Source organism: Mesoplodon densirostris, chromosome X, assembly GCF_025265405.1.
Source record: "Mesoplodon densirostris isolate mMesDen1 chromosome X, mMesDen1 primary haplotype, whole genome shotgun sequence".
In the NCBI taxonomy this organism is placed as follows: Eukaryota; Metazoa; Chordata; class Mammalia; order Artiodactyla; family Ziphiidae; genus Mesoplodon; species Mesoplodon densirostris.
Window position 1 is genome coordinate 132,491,000 of NC_082681.1, and position 20,369 is coordinate 132,511,368.

At 42.2% G+C, this 20,369-nt stretch overlaps 1 long non-coding RNA gene across 1 annotated transcript in view; it reads right to left on the reverse strand.

Annotated features, from left to right (window-relative positions):
• The window catches only part of LOC132482063 (uncharacterized), a 342,151-nt gene that overhangs the window by 205,546 nt on the left and 116,236 nt on the right, over window positions 1-20,369 (reverse strand). The window contains exons 3-4 of the long non-coding RNA XR_009530865.1: window positions 20,062-20,290; window positions 17,876-18,030 (exon numbers count right to left, since the gene is read on the reverse strand). This is a non-coding gene — a long non-coding RNA (uncharacterized LOC132482063). The remainder of the gene's footprint in view (window positions 1-17,875; window positions 18,031-20,061; window positions 20,291-20,369) is intronic.

A 20,369-nucleotide genomic window follows, 5' to 3' on the forward strand; every position in this document is an offset into this window, starting at 1 on the left:
AACATTCATCAGTTCATCTTTTTGTGTAATAAATTTTATCAAAATACTTCTGCATTGTATTTAGAAAATATCTGTTCTTATAAAGTTTTCAAATTTATTTCCATAGAATAGAGTAAAATAAGTCCTTCTGTAATTTGTTTAATCTCTGTTATTTCTTTAATTGTATTTCAAATTTTGGATTTGTGGTATCACCAACTTTTAAACTGTATCATCTACTGACTTTGTTTTACTCATTTTCACCAAGAGTCAGTACTGGATTTATGTTTCATCATTTGTCTGCTTTCTAATGTTTAATTTCATTTTTATACTTTTCTTTATTAGTTTTATATTTTTTCATTTTTTAATTCAGACTTAATTTTTAGAGTAGTTTAAGGTTCACAGCAAAATTGAGGTAATGCATTAGTTTTATTTTTAATTGCTTTTTCTAACAACTTCAGTTGAATGTTCTTCACATATTTTTTTCTATTCCGTAATTACTGAAAGTCATTCAGTTTCTTCTGAGCATGTTGTAGCTATCTACAACAAATTTATTTTCTATAAATTCTGCATTTTGAGTTTTTAATTTCTTTCACTCAACGATTAAGACACAGATTGTAATTTATTTTACTTAAAATTTTAAATACTTAAAATTTTCAGGGTGGTTTTTTTTTTTACTTTCTGTTTTTCTCATTTTATTGTTTGTGATGGAATATGGTGGTGGTTACTATTTCTACTCACTTTAATCTTTTTAAGTTGTGTGTGTGTGTATTTAAGTGTGAGAATCTTTTGTTTTTAATAGGCAGATAAATTATCTCATTTACATTTTTTTTTTTTTTTTTTTTTGCGGTATGCGGGCCTCTCACTGTTGTGGCCTCCCCCGTTGCGGAGCACAGGCTCCGGACGCGCAGGCTCCGGACGCGCAGGCTCAGCGGCCATGGCTCACGGGCCCAGCCGCTCCGCGGCATATGGGATCCTCCCAGACCGGGGCACGAACCCGTATCCCCTGCATCGGCAGGCGGACTCTCAACCACTTGCGCCACCAGGGAGGCCCTACATTTATTTTTTAATTGACATATAACATTACATTAGTTTCAGGTGCACATCATGATTTGATATTTGTATATATTGCAGAAAGGTTACCACCATAAGTCTACTTAATATCCATCACCACATAGTTACAATGTTTTTTTCTTGTGATGAGGACTCACACTTACTGCTGTGACAGATATATTTGCTATTTTTTCTATATTTCCTTTTATCTTTTAGGTTTTGCTCTTAAAAATTTTTCACTATATATATATGGGTTTGTTTTTGTTTTTTTTTTTTTTTTTTTTGCGGTACGCAGGCCTCTCACTGTTGTGGCCTCTCCCGTTGTGGAGCACAGGCTCCGGACGCACAGGCTCAGCGGCCATGGCCCACGGGCCTAGCCACTCCACGGCATGTGGGATCCTCCCGGATCGGGGCACGAACCCGTGTCCCCTGCTTTGGCAGGCGGACTCTCAACCACTGCACCACCAGGGAAGCCCCTATGGGGTTTTTTTGATAGAGTTTTGTTAATGGTAATAAAAAGGAAGGAGGTTCTGGGGTATTTCAGCAAAGAAAAAAAAAACAAAAAACAAAACTGATATTGTGCCCTTGTACTAATCAAAAAGAGCTAGAAACTATTACTCATAAGACTGTAAAAAACTTTACAAACTATTTGAAAAGGAGGCTAATTTACATTTATCTTTTGTTCCTGATATTCTATTTTTTTAAAATGCAGCTTCAACAATGATAAACCTCTTCTCTTATGTAAAGAAGAGAGAAATAGCCACATTGGCTTTTGATCTTGGTAATAATTCACAAAGATTCCAGAAAGAAATCATTTTTAGGAAATATCTCCAAGCTTTTTAAGAATAAGCTTCATGTTTAAGGGGGAAAACAGTTTTTACGTTTTTTTTTTCTTTAAGTTGCTTATGGCTACGTCTAGATGAACATAATTGATTTTTCAAGGGAAGATTCTGACTTTCTACCCTGAGACCATTTGAAACGTGCTATGTGAGAAATTCTGTACAGAAATTCATTGACTTTGACAGAATTTCAAATTGTTTCTTCTATCATGATCGCTCATCAACTGCTTTTGCTTTATCAGAATTGAAGTATTTTACCATCAAATGGTTCTGCTGAAATTCCTCTTTTAGACTAAGATTCCCTAAACATAAAATTCATTTAGCATAACATTGTGCTTTGCTGAACCTATTGTATTTTCCCCCCTGAAGCTAGTAAAAGAAAAATAGAATAGAAATGAACCTTAAGGACCATCCTTTTTCAATAGAGAATCATACTTGAATGTAAATGCTCATATATTTTTAGAATGTTTCCTTTTCATGGAAAAACTTTTTCAATGAATTTTATCTTTAATAGCTAAAGAAAATTTTAATATCTCAGACACTCTTCTGGTTTATTGGTTAAAAATATTTAACATGATCTTTGATGTTGGATATGTATTTTTAAATGTTTACTAGAAGAGAAATGGCACATTATGAAAATGAAGTCAAGCAGGACCCTGTGAGTCCTATTCAGCTTCCATGACCTTCCCTGAGTTCCAAAGGGCAGGTTAAAACAGTTGCCAATCAGGGAAGGGAAGCTGAAACCCCCAACAAATGGAAGATGAAGCATTCTTCAGAGAAGATCAGGAGACCACCTGAGGCCAGATTAAAGGAGTGCAGGCCCTGCACACACCCTAATCTTCTCAGCAACCCCGCCCTTGAACCACTGCTATCAAACTCCTCAGCAAACCCTCCTGGGTTGGGACACACAGTTTCTAGGGCAGGAGCCCACTGTGTCGCCCTTTGCCTGGCAAGGCAATAACGCTATTCTTTTCTACTTCACCCAAAACTCGTCTCCGAGATTCAATTCAGCACTGGTGCACAGAGGCTGAGCTTTCAGCATCAGAAACAGCAAAGCATGAGGTGTGTGGCCCCAGTGCTAACAGTAATTCATGGCATATCCAGGGCACGTTACTCGATTTCTCTGGAATCACCTTTCCTTACAAGTTAAGAGTTTTAGGCAATGATTTCTCAAGTCTCTAATGGGTTGAAGGGAAAATATGACACCACCAAATACACCTATTTGGCATGAGGATTATCTTGAGGCTGATCATTTTTAAGAAACAGCAGACACAGGAGAAGCTCTGAAAACCCGGGAAGAAGTTACCCTTTTGTAAGAGGCATTTGCATTTACAAGGGAAACCTCCATTTGTAAGGGTGTCTTCCCTTCTGTACCAGGAAGAAAAGGATGCCTCTAAATCTCAAGAGTCTTATCAAGCGAGAAGGCAAGGACTCCAGTTTGCACGACCACCTTACCCTTGTTTACTGTGCTTTTCCTGGTCCCCTCCCTTACCTGGCTCTCTTCACTCCAACACCTTCTTTTGTCTTTAGCTGGAGCTGGTACTTAAGGGCGTGGCTTGGGCCATTTCAGGGAGTTACTCAGTTTGCCTGGCTATCTCCCCTGTATATGGGGGGTATACACGTTATTCAACTTCTGTTTGTTTTTCTCCTACTAATTTGTCTTTTATTACAGGGGGTTCTCAGCCCGAACCTGGAAGGGTAGAGGGAGAATTATTTCTCCTGACCCATGGGGTCTAAATTATAGAAGGAAAATAGGTTCCATTTCTGTAGAACACTAGAGTTTCAGATGGTTCTATGATGTAAATCAGTGTGGACTGGGGTCAAAGTGAGACTGACTTCAGATGATGAGGCTGCCCTTGAAGGACACTGAAATGAGATAGATGGTCACCTCCACATCTCCCGTATTTGGGGTAAGCTCTGATGTGGGGCTGCTCGCATCGTCAGGGGATGCGTGTCCACCGACGTGATGAAGACGGCTCTGTTCTATTGATAGGATGGGGGGTGGTGACTCCAGACTTTTTTTTATCAGCAATGAGAAGAGGAACTCTAGACAGGGAAAGGGAGGGAAGGAAGCCCCTGGAGATCTTGCACTGGTGCCTGGGAGTCTGCAGGATGCAAGCAATTTGCCTTTCTACCTCAAGGGGGCTCAGAGTTGTGTTATATTTAACTAAAGAGCACTGGGAAAACTTCAGCCTTGTAAGATTAAAACTGGTCATATTGGCTTAACCTGAGTTAGAGCTTACCCCAACCTTTTGTATTGCTTTAACTTTTCAAAACACATTATGGAAATGATTGAAATTAGCAGATGTGATTGTTTCAGTATGATTTTAATAATTATATATATTATACATAGAAAAATAAATCAAGCAAGTGACAGAAGATTATTTTTTCCCTTGAGACCCCAATTGGCCCTGTGTACATTTGCTCAAGAGCATCCTGATATGTGAAGGAGGATGATGAGCTCCCAAGGGAGAGGGCTGTCTAGACCCTAACATCGTAACTTATATTGGACCAGACTTCAAATATCAATGGCTACAGAGACATTGGTCTGGGTGAACAGATGCATAACCCTGTCATGAGCCCCAATACACAGACGGGCAAGACGAGTTTATGGAGATTGCGTAAACCTGCTGACTGCAGTTCTTTCCGGCCCTGCGCTCACCACACGTAGGGGCACTGATGCCAGCATGGTGGTACAGTGCCCAGAGCCCAACAGCATCCTTGACTACCAGTCACACAGAAGGCAGGTCCTACACTATCATCACCTTCCTTGTTTCGGGGGGCAACAGACAATAGTAGCAAGTGGACAGAGATACTGTTTCACAGGCAGTCTCAGGTTTAAAAAGCCACTTTCCGGATAAACAACAAGGTCCTACTGTAGAGCAGAGGGAACTGTATTCAGTATCTGGTGACAAGCCATAATGGAAAAGAATATGAAAAAAATATAGGTATATATATGTATGTACAGCTGAGTCACTTTGCTGTACAGAAGAAATTAACACAACATCGTAACTCAACTATACTTAAACAAATTTGTTTAAAAAGCCATTGCCACACCTAAAAAAAAAAAAAAGCTATTTTCCATTACTGCCATTTTACCATTTTTATAATGACAGTGGTGATTATCATCAAAATGTCCAGTTTAGTATGTAGGCATGTATCATTTCAAAGGCTTGACTTTTAATCTTAAGAGACTGAAGTTTTCCCAATGCTCTTTAGTTAAATATAACACAACTCTTAGCCCTCTTGAGGTGGAAGGGTAAATTGCTTGCATCCTGCAGACTCCCAGGCACCAGTGCAAGGTCTCCAGGGGCTTCCTTCCCTCCGTTTCCCCGTCTAGAGTTTCTCTTCTCATCAATGATAATAAAGCCTGGAGTCACTACCCACCCCTCCTATCAATAGATTTGAGGTTACAGTTTAAATTCATCATGTTATATGTGGCCAACGTGCAGTTATGGAAAAATGGGGGAAACAGACATAACAGTTGGAAAAAAAGTCACCTATGTTCTTCTTCTCCAAGTCACTGATGACAAGAGGTCAAGCAAGAAGTCAGTGGACATATTTCCAAGCCCAGAAGTGGGAGAGAACAGAGCCAGAGCCCTCAGAAATTATTAAAATGTATTTGCTGGAATGATACCCTAGTGTATAAACAGTGACAAAGTTTTTTGAATGTGAATACAATGATTTTCTTCTCCAAGGTAATGGCCAAATATGTGTGTGTGTGTGTGTGTGTGTGTGTGTGTGTGTGTGTGTGTGTGAGAGAGAGAGAGAGAGAGAGAGAGAGAGAGAGAGAGAGAGAGAGAGAGAGAGAGAGAGAGAGAGAGATGGGCTTACTGGTGTTACAATTTGCCTGAGCCTCCCTGGAACCTAAGTTAGAAGCCAAAGAGCAGGATCAACTGCTAGATCAGAAAAAGAAGGTTCATGAGCAGTAGGGATAAGAATTACTATACAAAATTTAAAGAAGTCCCGAATGAAAGCAGTTTTTCCTTCTCATCTTTGTTAAAAATAACATTTTTTTCCCCACCTACAGACTTTGATCATCCTTGGGATTTGGAACATAGAATAAAAATATTGGGTTTCTTTAAGGTTTGCTTAGATACACAATCAAAGTGACACTTTCTCTCATGAAAAGTGCTTTTCTAACCAACACACACATTAAAAATTTAAGATCACTTCTAACCAATGCTTCATTTAAAAATTAATTGAGAAGAAACAGGTCTCAAAAGAGAATTCTCTGTGAGCTGTAAATGCTGGTACCAGTCGACTGCACACGTCGGAGTTTGACAGCATCCCTTTGAAAGGCATGTTCTAACTGGGCTTTTTAACTTGCTGGAAGCAAACACATCTCTAAACTAAGTGTCTATAGCATTTACTGTATTGCACTCATTGAAGAACTATAAAAAGATAACATCATTAAAAACTGACTGAGGGAGTAAAACATATGTCACATTTCTAAGATAAAATGAAAGTATGGGAATTGCAACATTGAAATGTCAGCTTATGAATTATGCTGGAAAATGTACATTTTGATAAATGTTTTAATTCCTTCAAGTGGTTACAGGTATAATGGTATAAACTGCACAAACAGAAGATTACTACTGTTTCTTAGAGCCTCATGAATCTAGGGAAGGAAATCTTCAACTTGGTTCAACCTAGAGTAAAATTATTTGTTTACATACTGTTTTTGACAAACTGAAGAAATTAATGATCTTTCATCTAACACAACTGCTGTACCAGGAACCAGGATATGTCTTTTAAAAAAAATTACCTAGTAAAGTAATCCTGCTTATGATTAAAAAAATATCCCTTTCCCTGCACCTACCATTATGTACGCCATTCCAAGGAACAAATACTGTTGCAAAATCAGGATTTTAATTAACCTATGATTCTGTCTCGCTAACTCTAAGCTGGTGTGTATACCTATTTTTCTTGATGTATTATCTTGAGATAGAGACTATTAACTTTCAGCTTTTCTAGCTTCCTTATATTGATATTATACCCTCTCCTCTCCCATAATCCTCATGATTTAATCAATAATTTTAGTAACTCTTTAATTATATAATTTAAAATTTTGGCCACTACCCAAATCCATATAGAGGGTGGCTTAGGACCACCACTTCAGCACATACGGATGTAAATTTTCCCTAACCTTCTACCAATCCCCCCCTAAAAAGTCCCATCACCTCTCCTTTGCTTGAATCCCACCGCTACTGATATTGGCCATGTTTATTTCTGGAACTATAATTGTATGTTCTGTGCCTCATAGGTAGGTTAATTCTAGGCACTGAAAAATCAGTAAACGTGATAAACATCAGCATTATAAATATTACTTCTGCACCAATTTTTTTCTCATATGGTATTTTTTTGTAGAATGTATCTTACATTCTTACGTTCATAACTATCTTCCTTTTCTCCTTAATTTCTGTATATTTATCGTATTTAAAAACTCTCCCATGTTTCCTCATCATATACAAAAGGATACAGGATACTTTTTCTTGCCATAAACTACAGTCCTCGCTCCTGAGACCCCAGCCTTCTGCTCCAAACACAGCTGCTTGTCACGGACATTAACGTGCATCACTCTTCTATGTTTAAGTTTCTTAGATTACAAAGCTTCTCTTCTCCTGATTTAGTCATTTTATTGAAGCCCATACTTGGAAAGGATTAATGGAAGGCGGTATCTATCATTACATAACAGCATAACAAATAACCCCCAAGTCTGAGCAGCTTAAACAACAATCATTTATCTCACACAGCGTCTGAAGGTCAAAACGTGGAGGTCGCCTAGCTGGGTGGTTTTTGCTCAGGGTCTCTAATGAAACTGCATTTAAGCCATTGGCCAGGGCTGCAGTCACCTGGAGGCTTGACTCTGCCAGAGGATCCGCGTCTAAGATAGCAAGCCACAGGAGACCTCGGTTCCTTGCTGGCTGCGGGCAGAAGGTGGTAGTTCCTCACCACAGGGGGACCCTCCCCAGGGCAGCCTCTTCACGGGGCAGCTGGCCTCCCCCAAAGCAAGTGACCCAACAGATTCAAAAAGACCAAGGTGAACTATGCAATGCTTCTATATAACCTAGATTCAGAACTCACACACCATCACTTCTGCTTTGCTGGGTTAATTATGAAGCAAGTCACGAAGCCCAGCCCAGGGGAGGGGATCAGGCTCCACCTTTTGGATGGAAGTATCAGTGAATTTGGGCACACAATTCTAAAGCCAACTTACGATTCTCAACCCGATCCCCCTAAACCTGAGGTCCTCTGCTGAGTTTATGATTCACCTCTCTATCCAAAACTGTATTCCCTGTCTTGACCAATAACTGCTCCCCTCAAGACCAAGGGGAGGAAGATCAAAGAGAAGAGGAGACTGAAACCAAGCAGGGTCCTGAGGCGCCCTCCCGGGTACAAAAGCCTATCCACGTCCCCATTTCTTGTTTGCAGGAAAAAGGCTCCCACCTCCTAAAGCTTCCCTGAGCTCCAAAGGGCAGATAACTAATTAGGGAAGGGTGGGAATGCAGAAACAAGGGAGGAGCCGTCAAGAAACAACAGTGCAGCCTTGGGGCAGGGTCCTGGTGCCTCCTCAAAGGACACACATAACAATATATCTCTGAGTTCTTCCACAGGAAAAAAGGCCCCCACCCAGGTGGAGGATGGTAACTTCAGGCTGAGCATAAGCACGTGGACCCCAGACTCACTGGAACCAGAAGGCTGATGACTTGAGATTCCCAGAACACCACCCAGTTACCTCCCCACCTGCCCATGAGAGGAAGGTTTCACACCCTGCAGCCCTCCCCGCAAATGTTGCCTATAAAAACTCTTCCCCCAAAACTATCAGGGAGTTCAGGTCTTGTGAGCCCAAGCCACCCATTCTCCGTGCTTGGCTCGGCAACAATCCTATCCCTGCTCCCAACTCTGACACGTGCGTTTGTTGGGCCTTACTGTGCATCGGGCACATGAACTTGGGTTCAACAGCAATTCATTATTCCGTCCTACAACTTCAGTGGGTACCACATTATAGTTTGAAAATCATTTTCGTTCAGAACAGTGCAGGTATTGTGCCATTGTGTTTTGCGAGGAAGTCTTGCGTATGAAAAGTTTGGCTTTGATTCTGTTGTAGGTTTTCTGAGTTGTTCTGCTTTGCTTTGTGTCCTGTCTGGATTTAGAATACACATGCCATTGATTCTGGTAGTGATGTGCTACGAACTCTTCACGAGCAATGAACTTGCAGATACTGAATGCTGCTTACGAGGGGAGAAACACAGGGTTAGGTTCCGGAGAGCCTCTGGTCACAACATTTCATCAACTGATCAATACATGTGTGATCTTGTTTATTCTGTGCTTCTTTGGAAAGACACCTTATTTACCATATATTGTTGATTCCTTAACACTAGACTCATAGCGGTGTAAGTCATGCCTGAATGAAGTCTATGGAGCGCATGCATTTTCTCCATAAGGCATACCACGGGCTTCTTGTGCTTAGGGACATCAGATAGCACTATACCACTACACATGGGGCCACTGTAAACAGCAAAATCACTGAAATAGGGCTCCCCTGGTGGCGCAGTGGTTGAGAGTCCGCCTGCCAATGCAGGGGACACGAGTTCGTGCCCCGGTCTGGGAGGATCCCACATGCCGCGGAGCGGCTAAGCCTGTGAGCCATGGCCGCTGAGCCTGCGCATCCAGAGCCTGTGCTCCGCAATGGGAGAGGCCACAACAGTGAGAGGCCCGCGTACTGCAAAAAAAAAAAAAAAAATCACTGAAATAAACCACAAGGATGCCAAAACAGTCTGCACTAAGTAGACCACAAGTGCAGGTTCATGTTTACAGTGTGGGAAATGAAACAAGAAGACATAGTGTGTCTTGCCTGACCCAGCTGGGCAACTGTGTGTCTGGTGACACAAATCTTTCACCACCGCATGCACGTCCACTAATGCCTGTGAAAGAACTGTGAGCACTGATTTTGGGGTTACATGTAAATTTTAGTGCAGACACAAAATTTTGAATCAGATTAAAGGTATGTTTTCTTTCTTCTTAGTGCTCAGAAATTTCACGGTGAGGCATACAGTGGGTCTATTTTTATTCACCATGCTTAGCTTTCAGTGGGGTTTTAGGATGCAGGCATATCTTTTCTGTGCACCGTTTCTTTGACCTCTCCACCTCTCTGTTTGCTCTGGTCATCCTTTCGGAAACGTATACTAGTCACGAGTTAGAAAGGTAAACGGGAGTAGTGGTAGGAAGATGAGAAAAATGTTTGTGAAAGATTCCAAGGAATGAGGAAATAGTTAAAACACTAATGAGAAGGGGATGATAATGAGATTTCAATGGAAGGAACGGGTAATCATATTAACGATTAGAGAAAACTTTTATTGCTTCCATGTGCCAGGCAAGGAACCGACCACGCTGTATAAAGGCATTAACTGAGTTCTCCTTTACAGCCCCAATCTGCAGACGAGGAAAATCGGGCTGAGAGAAGGTGAGGAATTTTCCCAGTGCCCCACACCAGCCAGCGGCACGGCTGCACTGGAAGCCAGGTCTGTCTAACTCCACTAGACACGCGCTAAACTCACTCCTTCTAGATTGCGTAGGGAAGCAAAGCTGGCCACCCCCAAAGCTTTGCCTCTTTTGCATGAGGATTATTTCTAGCCAAGAACAATCAAGGCCCCAAAGACTCAAAGAGAACGTCTGACTTTCCTCTAACTGCATGAGGAATGTAGACAGAGGACCAGCCCCAGAAAGGGAGCCATCACCCTAGATAATTATACTGTGAACTGGGTGTGTAGGTGGGGAGGAATCCAGCAAATTCTACCTGTTACAATCCCTCTCTGTGTCCCCGTCTCTGCAGGCCCAGCAAACACTTGTTTACAAACACTTGCTTCTCCGTCTCCATGGGAACTGCCTTCCTCCCCTTTGAGGTCCCAAACCACAACCCCAACAGGCTCTTCTGTCGTAACTGAAGACGGTATTTAAGCGGAGGGGTTCTGCCATTTTGGCGAGTGACTGAGTTTTCCTGGGCCTCTCCCATGTGTACATGGTATTAAATTTTGATTTTTCTCCTGTTGATCTGTCTCAGGTCAATTTAATTCTTACACCAGACAGAAGAGCCTGCAAGGACAGATGAAAATGTCCTTGTTCCCGACAGAGGACACAGGTCCTTCACTCCCATTCCCCACACAGGTGCTGCACAAACACTGTGGTTTGATTCCCACCTCAGAGACCTCCTGCAGGCGTGTATTGCGAATACTCTCAGCGTATACCCTTGAGGGGCTCAACATAACATACTCAATAACTCACCCTTTAGGGGACCCTTTTTTGTGTCCCACTTTTCCGTTCACCTACCAGGCTTTAGACAGCACGTCAGCACATTTGAGGGTCGTTTTAAACAGCAAAACCACTCAGATAAGGCACAAAGTTCCATAACCTGGCACTAACTAGACAGCACAAAGGACACTATCTACAGTGTGAAAGCTGGAACAAGAAGGCAGAGCATCACCTGCCCAACCTAAGCTGGGAAAGCAAGTGTCAGGGACTCAAATTTTTGACCACCAATTCGAGGTTACCTCTGCAGAAAGTTACTTGTACTACAATCCTTGCTTTGGGCTCTGCTGGTGAGAAAACCCAAACTAGATCAGTGTTACTCTCAGGATTCCAAACTAGATAAATGGACACAATAATTCGATGAGGGCTGGACTAAGACTAGCTCGTCCATGGCTGTGTCCTTTCTGCCTGGTCCCAAATCTGGGTGGGTGTAGGTCTCAAGAATTACTATTTTTTATTAAAGTATACTTTACTTAAATATTACATTAGTTTCAGGACTACAACAGAGTGATTTGATAGTTTTATAGATTATACTCCATATAAAGTTATAATAAAATATTGGCTATATCCCCTGTGCTGTACATTACATCCTTGTAACTTATTTATTTTATACCTAGCAGTTTGGACCTTTTAACCCCCTTCACCCATCTTGTCCCTCCCCACGTGATAACCACTAATTTGTTCTCTGTATCTGTGAGTCTGTTCCTGTTTGGTTATATTTGTTCCTTCGTTTTATTTTTTAGATTCCACATATAAGTAAAAACATATAATATTTGTCTTTCTCTGTCTTACTTATTTCACTAAGCATAATACCCTCAAGAATTATTTTTCAATCAATCATTTGCAAAAAGTGCAAATGACTGATAGTCTGTTTCTTTACCTATCCATACCTTTCTTTTGTGAATGTGAAACTACCTCAGCTCAAAATTTAATGTGAGAGGTCAAACAGAGCATGCCGTGTACAGAAGACCGCTGACCATCTGGTTGACTTTTTAAATACAGCAGAAACTATGATTTGAACACCAAAGTACCTCTGACTGACAATACTGAGGCTCTGATGAGAGGGACGAGCATTGGTGGATTCTAAGGAGTCAGGGTCAAGAAAAGTGGAGTCATTTTTTTTCATATCAGAGGCCAGAGTTTATGGAAAGATTGGTGATGGCATCACAAGTATATTTCCTACCAAAAGAAACAAGTGTGTGAGCAGAAGGCTGGAATAAAGTAATCTCGCCAGAGTCTATTGTACTTGGTCAGGACGCATCCGTTCTTTCCAAGCCCTGTGGGTTTCTGCTGTCCCACCGTTGTCACTTCCTTCCCCCCTGACTACTCCTCCTCTGTGGGGATGTGCAGCCTTCTTCCCGTCACCAGCCTTTAAAAGTGGACGTCCCCACGGCTCTCCTGTTCTCGCCATCCTACCCAATTCGTGGGTAAGCCCACAGATGTGTCTAACTCCTTCTTATACATGACTGACTTCTAAATTTATTTATGACTTTATTCTGATTTCTAGATCCATATTTCAAGTTATCAACAAGGCGTCTCTACCTGAACCCCCAACAGAGGTCTCACATTCATGAAATCCTACCCCTGGCTGATTCCTTCACTTCTACCTGCTTCCTCACATATGCCATCCTTACTGTGTTCCCTGCTTGGGCCAAACTGAGGAAAGGTCACAATACCTTAGTCTCGGGACAATCTCTGGCCTAAACCATGGATGTGCAAGCATTTCTAGTGGCTGTTGTGTTCATGACGTAGTGCCCCCGTCCACAAGGGATAGATACGCTGTAATAATCACAGTGGATGCCTGAAAGCATGGATAGTACCAAAGCCTATAGGTCCACGCCTGTACATACACACCTATGATCAAGTTTAATTTATAAATTAGGCACAGAGATTAACAATGATAACTAATAATAAACTAGAACAATTACAACAATATATTGCAATAAAAGTTATGTGAGTGAGGTTTCGTTCTCTCAGAATATCTTACTGTACAAACTGAAGGCCTTTTCCAGCCTAACTGAGCACGTATCATGCCCAGTGGCCGTCACTTTTGTAGTCTGAGGGACAAGAGCAAAATGAGCACAGATTTATTTTTCCTTCTTCACAATTTCACAGACAGAAGGTTACTTCTTGCTGTTGATCTTAGCAAGCTCAGCATATTTTTGTCTTTATTGACAACATTCACCGTTTTGCTGAAAGGAAGCAGTCCACGGATGCTCTTTGGCATGTGTGAACTGCGTGCATCACTACTCTTGTGCTTTGGGGTCATTATAAAGTAAAATAAGGGTTCCTTGAACACGAGCACTGCCATGACACTCGACCTGATAACTGAGGCACCTACTAAGTCACTAACGGCGATTCCCTGAAGACAAGGACGATGCCCAGCCGGGGAGGGCAGGACGGTGAGAGATTTCCCCACACCACTCAGAGCGGCGTGCAACTTGGAACTCATGACTTCTTTATTTCTGGACTTTCCCAATTAACATTTGCCAACCTCGGATGACAGCAGGTAACTGAAGCCTTGGCGAGAGAAACCAAGGGTAAGAGGACCACACCAAATGCTACCAAATCACGGTACACACCAAATGCTACCAAATCACGGTACACACCAAATCCTACCGGTCGGCACTCTAGTGAACCAGGTCTTCTGAACATGTGCCTCTGTGGGGATGTTCAGGGGCTGCACTGGACGAGCCTCTTCATTCCTGTCCCCACAAGTGCACAGCACTTGTGGTCGTCTCCTTTCTGCTCCCCCAGGCTACCAAGGCCTTCCATCTCTTTCCCTAGTCCATCCACTGTACTGTTAACAGAACAGCCACCCGAGTATGTGAATATGGCCGTGCTAGTCTCTGGCTGACAAATCGTCCTCAGAGGGTGCCTATGTCAGTAAGCATGAAGTCTACATGGATTTTCATGGTGGAGCGTATCTTTCACGAACTGTCCCACTGAAGTCCTTCTCCTGCTTCCTGTGCGCCTGCCCATGTGTTTCGTGCCGTGCGCATACTTAGTTATCTCAAAGTCTCCAGTCCTAGACCCGTTCCCATGGACACTGCAGATATGTCTCCCGCCATCTTAAGACGCATTTCCTGGGCCAACTCTTTCTACTTAAGGCTTAGCTTAAAACTCTCTCTTATGGACCTAGAGATGATCATACTAAGTGAAGTAAGTCAGACAGAGAAAGACAAATACCATGTGACATCACTTATATGTGGAATCTAATTTTAAAAAAAAGATACAAATGGACTTATTTACAAAACAGAAGCAGACTTACAGATATTGAAAACAAACTTACGATTACCAAAGGGGAAACGTGGGGTGCGGGTATAAATCAGGAGCTGGGATGAACACACAGTACTATATATAAGACAGATGACCGATGGGGACCTACTGTGTAGCACAGGGAACTCTGCCCAATATTCTGTGATAATCTATATGAGAAAAGAATCTAAAAAAGGAATATACGTATATGTATAACTAAGTCACTTTGCTGTACACCTGAAGCTCACACAACATTGAAACTCAATTATGCTCCAATAAAATTAAAAAAACAAAAACCAAAAAACACAGCTGTACGTGAATTTCTCTGTGACTATATCCCCATATGTTTTCTCTTCACCTTAAATATACCTTCACTGAGTACTTATCATTTTGGTTTTATTTGTTTTCATAGGAATCATCCCACTAAACACTACATTATCTGGGGACTTCCCTAGTGGTCCAGTGGTTAAGACTCTGAGCTTCCACTGCAGGGGGCATGGTTTTGATCCCTGGTTGGGGAACTAAGACCCTGCATGCCGTGTGGCATGGCCAAATAAATAAAAATAGATGCAAAAAAAAAATCCATAATGAACAAAAAAATCAAAATTAAAAAAAAAACTACATTATCTGGAGAGAGGATCTTTCATCTTAGTTTTTGTTGAGTGGGCCAAGAACACTCTATTTTCTATTTTCTCAGAGGAAAATTTAAAAAAAAGGGATGTTGACATTTTTCTCTCACCTTGAACTAAACGTCTGACCTGAAATACCAAAAGAAGAGTCTGTCTTACTGGTAATGAAAGTCTCTTTAGTCCCTCAAGTTACTTCTGTTGATTAAATCTAGCACTTCTCCACCCACACTTACTCTTCAACCTCAGATCAAAACACTCAGTGCAATAAACAAGTTGTTGGGAAGATTTAATGTGGCTTCTGCAGGCCCCCAGTTAGTTTCCAGACATTAAACTGGGGAACTCCTGTTTAATTTACATCTAGACTTAGTACAGGAGTCACTGTGGTAAAGCCATCATTTTTGAAGACCCAAGAGTTCAAACGGAGCTGGGTTTCCAAACCATCATTAATGATGACACACGGCTACAGCATTTCCTGAGATTTCCACACAAAAAGGATTTAGAGCAGTTCAAATAGACTCATTGCTTCTGAGCTTGTTAGGAAGAAAAACACAGACAAGAATTCTTCACTCCCTTTACCAAATCTTTTCTGGCGATGAGGTCACAGACTCAGGAAGACGCTCGACTCAACATCACAGAACAGAGAGCCTAGGAAGTCAGGGCTGGCTGAAAACGAGAAGCCTGAGTGTCTACTTGAAGAATGCACTTATCACCAAATTGGGATTCTGACAAAGTTCGCTTTTGCTTCATTCGTTTTCCCCATACAGTGGAAGGAGAGGAGCCTCATAACATATAACAAATGCATCAACAAGTGTAGTTGCAATGACTTTAACGTGTAAGGACGATAAAGCCTGGATACAGAACTTGGTTTCCAAGCCTGGAATGTCTGATGAGAAGTTCCTCTCAACACTTGCCAACACACATTCATTTTTTGTAACTCTCAGTTTTATAAGGAAAATTGCTTCTCTGTGCCCTTTCTGGTCCAGACTAATAGCAAAGGGATCATGATAGCATCAGCATGGAAGAAAGAGTACAGTTAATCATGTACAAAGTAACTATCCAGCCCTGAGAAGCACTGGGCTGTCTGGCTGGGGTGAGGGGTACATAGGGTCGGTCGGCAATATTCCATATAATAGTGATTTGAGTCACCAAAACAAGTCTATTTTAACTGTTTACGTCTATCAACAGGGGAAGATTTTTGTCTCTTTACTTTTATTTTAATGACCTTTTTGGGAAAATATGTTAACTAGTACTTTAAAACACAGCCCCTTCTCCCCTTTTGAGTCTCTGGTGGGGAAGGATGGGTGAATTATATTCCACACAGGTCAGATCACGGGGCATCATCACCACTGGTCCAGGTAAAGATCCTCTCCTCTTTAGCATGGGTTCCTTTTCATCACTATTCCTCACCCCAATGTTGGAAACTATGTAATATGTTTCACAGGAGTTATTTGGTCATCTGTTCTTATGAACTGTGTAGCGTTTTATGTGGGTTTCATGTTTATGTAAATCATATTGATATAGATCCCATTATGTGTTCATATTTTCACCCCCAAACTGTGCTTTTAACTTCCATCCAACTTTTTCCCTTCTTTTGCTCATGGAAAGAGTGGCAGCTTCTTCCTGACATCACAACCACAAGGTTACCTGGAAGCTTCTGTATTCCCTTTTAGTTCCGCCATGAACTCCACAACCACAAGGAATCAGATTCCCCCCAACAAACTGAGGGGGCTTAGAAGTGGATCCTTCCCTCGTCACGCTTCCAGATGACAACACACCCCACCGGATACCTTGACCATGTGAGACCCAAGCAGAGGACCCAGCCAAGTCGCACCGAGACTCTTGACCCATAGAAACCGGGACCATGTTTGAAGCTGTTCAGTGTGTGGTAATTTGTTACACAGCCACAGCTAACTGATACAATTTCCCATAGTGACTGCAGTCTCCTCAACATCAATTCTCTGATCCAAAGACAACCTGGTGGAACAGAAGCACAGAAGCTCTTTGCTTCCCTTGGTCCTCAGTGCTCCCGGATACACCAAGGTCTAGGACCTAGGCACCTAATTCTCTTGACTATGATATCAAGTTTACAGCTCTGGGTTCACAAGGTTCAACTATTTTGATTCAAATCAGTGACTTTGAGCAACTGACTGGCATTGTTTGTACAACAGTTATTAGAGCACCCATCCCATATTTACACAAAGAAGTTTAATGAGATCATTCGCGGACATTTTCAAAGCACCACTCAGCACTTGACAAGCGCTCATCAAACAGTCACCATTAGGGTCATTGCAGTCTAACTAAATTTAATGAACGGGAGTTTGTGTGCCACAGGCAACAACACTAGGTTCTCAACAGTGGATGTTAAAGCTAAATGAATAAATTGAAAGAAATAACAATGGTGTTTGCTTGGGAGAGATGAATTGAAGGAAAATTATGGAATCCATCAAGACCTTCCACTTCTGGACACAGACAAGTGATTGGACTTTGTTCTCCCTTGACTTTTTGATTCCAAATCTAAATCTGATTTGAATATTAGGTCTCCACATGTTTAATCTTAGGTGTCTATAGCATCATGGACCACAGGAACATTCTCCTCCCACTGGAGGAGATGCAACAGTGACATGCAGACCAACATTTCACACTGAGCCTTGTCGGCCACTTCATGTTATCCTGGAGGAGGTTTACCTTGTGGCAAAAGCTTGAGTCTCAAAATGCAAAACCGAGGAGCAGAAAAAGGGCCAATCCGAATGCCTCCCTGAATTATGTAAATTTACAAAACAGTGTTTCGTCACATCAAAAGGAGCTGCCTACCTGGAACTTTTCACCGTGACAGCTGCAGACGACACTGGCCTCTTTTCTCTTTCTCCACTCCCAGAGACATGAAGCATTTTTCATCTTTTCCTGCAGAATCTTTCGTCCAACAGTAGCCACTTCCTGTTCTGACCCCTGAGCATGACTCGTTCACCCTGTGTTTGCAATAAACACACATTTTCATGAGCTCTCCAGTTCTCTAATCTCTCCCAGGGTCATGCCAAATAGAACCACAATGAAGTCTGTTTAAGAGACAATCTGGAACACGATAATACATTTCTGACATAAGACTAACCTTGCCATGAAGGATGGTGGTGACACAAACTTAGGAAAGTGGTTTCCTATTGGGGGATTTACAAGGAACGGCAATGCGGGGGGAAAGAGCCACTCTCCACAGAGCATCATGATGCGAAGATGGAAAATGTGGACAGATCAGAGGGGAAAAAAAGTGTTTGCTGTTGGAGAAAAATCATAGTATCATGTAGGGGATGGATCATGATGGCTCTTAGGGCAAACACAGGCCCCACCTAGTTTTGTAAATAAAGCTTTATTGGAACACAGGCACACCTAGCTGCTTACATGTCACGTAGCTCTGGATGCTTACTCGCTACCCCAGCAGAGATGAGTAGTTGAAACAAGGACCGCACAGTTCATAAAGCCTAATGTTTTACCATCTGACCCTTTACAGGAAACTATACTGAGCCCTGCAGAGCAGGTAGAGCACAGGGATTTTGGAACCAGTGAAAGATTCAGATTCCAGCTAGTAATTGCATCTTGTGGTTTTGGTATTGTTGACAGGACTCAAACAGGTAGAACTACATCTAGCCCAGAGCATTAGAGGTGTTTACCAAAGGGCAGTTATTTTCCCATCCCTCATGTAAACAATTCAACAAAAAGCAAATCACCAGTGTTTCCGTACCTCTCACAGTGGGTATTATTTCAGAGGAAAGTAAACATAGCAGAAGACATCATGAGTCAGTGCGCTTCTGTGTGGATCAACTACATATTTTCTATATAATATTCACCAAAGTTCAGCTGGGAATTTCCCAACTAGGGTTTAATGTAATAAATTACCTTCCATCAGGATGGTAGGTAATTTATTAAACATGACATTTTCTGATCATTTTTGGAGAAGAAAATTTATTGAAAATTGGATCCCCAATACAGGTAAAGATATAATGGAAAATCAATGTGGATGGCCTACTATTTATACCTTTAGGTGAATGGGATCCTAAGAATATTATCATGGTCCTATGAGTTTTATCTTTGGTATTCAATTCTAAGGTACAATTTAAATGGAATAAAGGTGACATTGTTCTTGGAACAAAGGAAAAATAGCAAAGTAAAGACAGTTAAAAAGCTATAAATAGGTTGGAAAGGGAAAAAACTACCACATGTGGGTCAGGCTTTAGATTTGACTTTTATTTTTTGCCACTCTGAGCAACAGAGGCTGGGGTGAGCTACCTGTTCTTCTAAAAGCAGCCCTGCGTAGGATCATGCAGCAGCGTCTGTTGTTTTCACCCACCTCTGCCCTCCAGGGCTTCTCTTGTACTCCTGTGTCTGAGCATCGATACGCAGGAGATGGCCCTGTCTTTGGCACACCTCCTGCTTCCTGGACTGAATACACCTGTTTTTCCCCAACTCACTCATCCTCGGCCCCCACCTCTTCTCCTCCACGCTGTTTTCTGGTCCCAACGATACACCTTCAATAATATTCACTTGCATAACCTCGATCTTGGTGGCAAATGAAAGGGGCATTTCTCCAGCACCTTTAACCAAAGTGCCCAAGAACTCTGTGAAGCCTGGCCAGCATGGAGGGCATAACGTCTACTCAAAACCTCCAGCCGGTGACAAGTCAGAGCTCTAGGGTTTCCTTTGCAACGGGGTGCCAGTCCAGGGTCTCTGGCTGGGGAGTCTGGGAGTCAGTGTGAGGGACTGTGTCAGGCTTGGCAGTGGTCCTGCCCCAGCAGACAGCCAACAGCACCACCGGGGTGGCTGGGTGATGCCATCACTGGCCCACTGGAAGAACTCCGGTTGGACGAAATAAACATCCTTCGATTAAATAGCCATTTGGATGATGGAACTGCCACAGAGAGGTAGCTCTGTGGGCAAGAGCAGACTTACTGATGGGAAACATGTGTTCAAACCCTACTGTTCACTGTACCCATCTCAGCACTTGAACGTACCAGAATGTGTGTGAACGAGTACGTCTGGGATGAAGACATCAGTCTTGGCTTCCGTCTTGTGTATGTAAAATTGCTCCAGGAATGAATAGCCTAGGCTGTTTGTGTGCCAGGCTCTTCAACTGGGATCAAGACACAAAACATCGTTGTTGGGTGAGGAAGATGAGGTGCCTGGAATGTGAAATCTTCCAGACAGTGGGGCAGGAGGAGAACCCTGCTTGTGCCAGAATACCTGCAAAACAGGAAGAGGACAAAGACTTAGCAGCAGTTTACAGCTATTGCTCAAGATCCCTGGAAGAACTTTTTCCTTC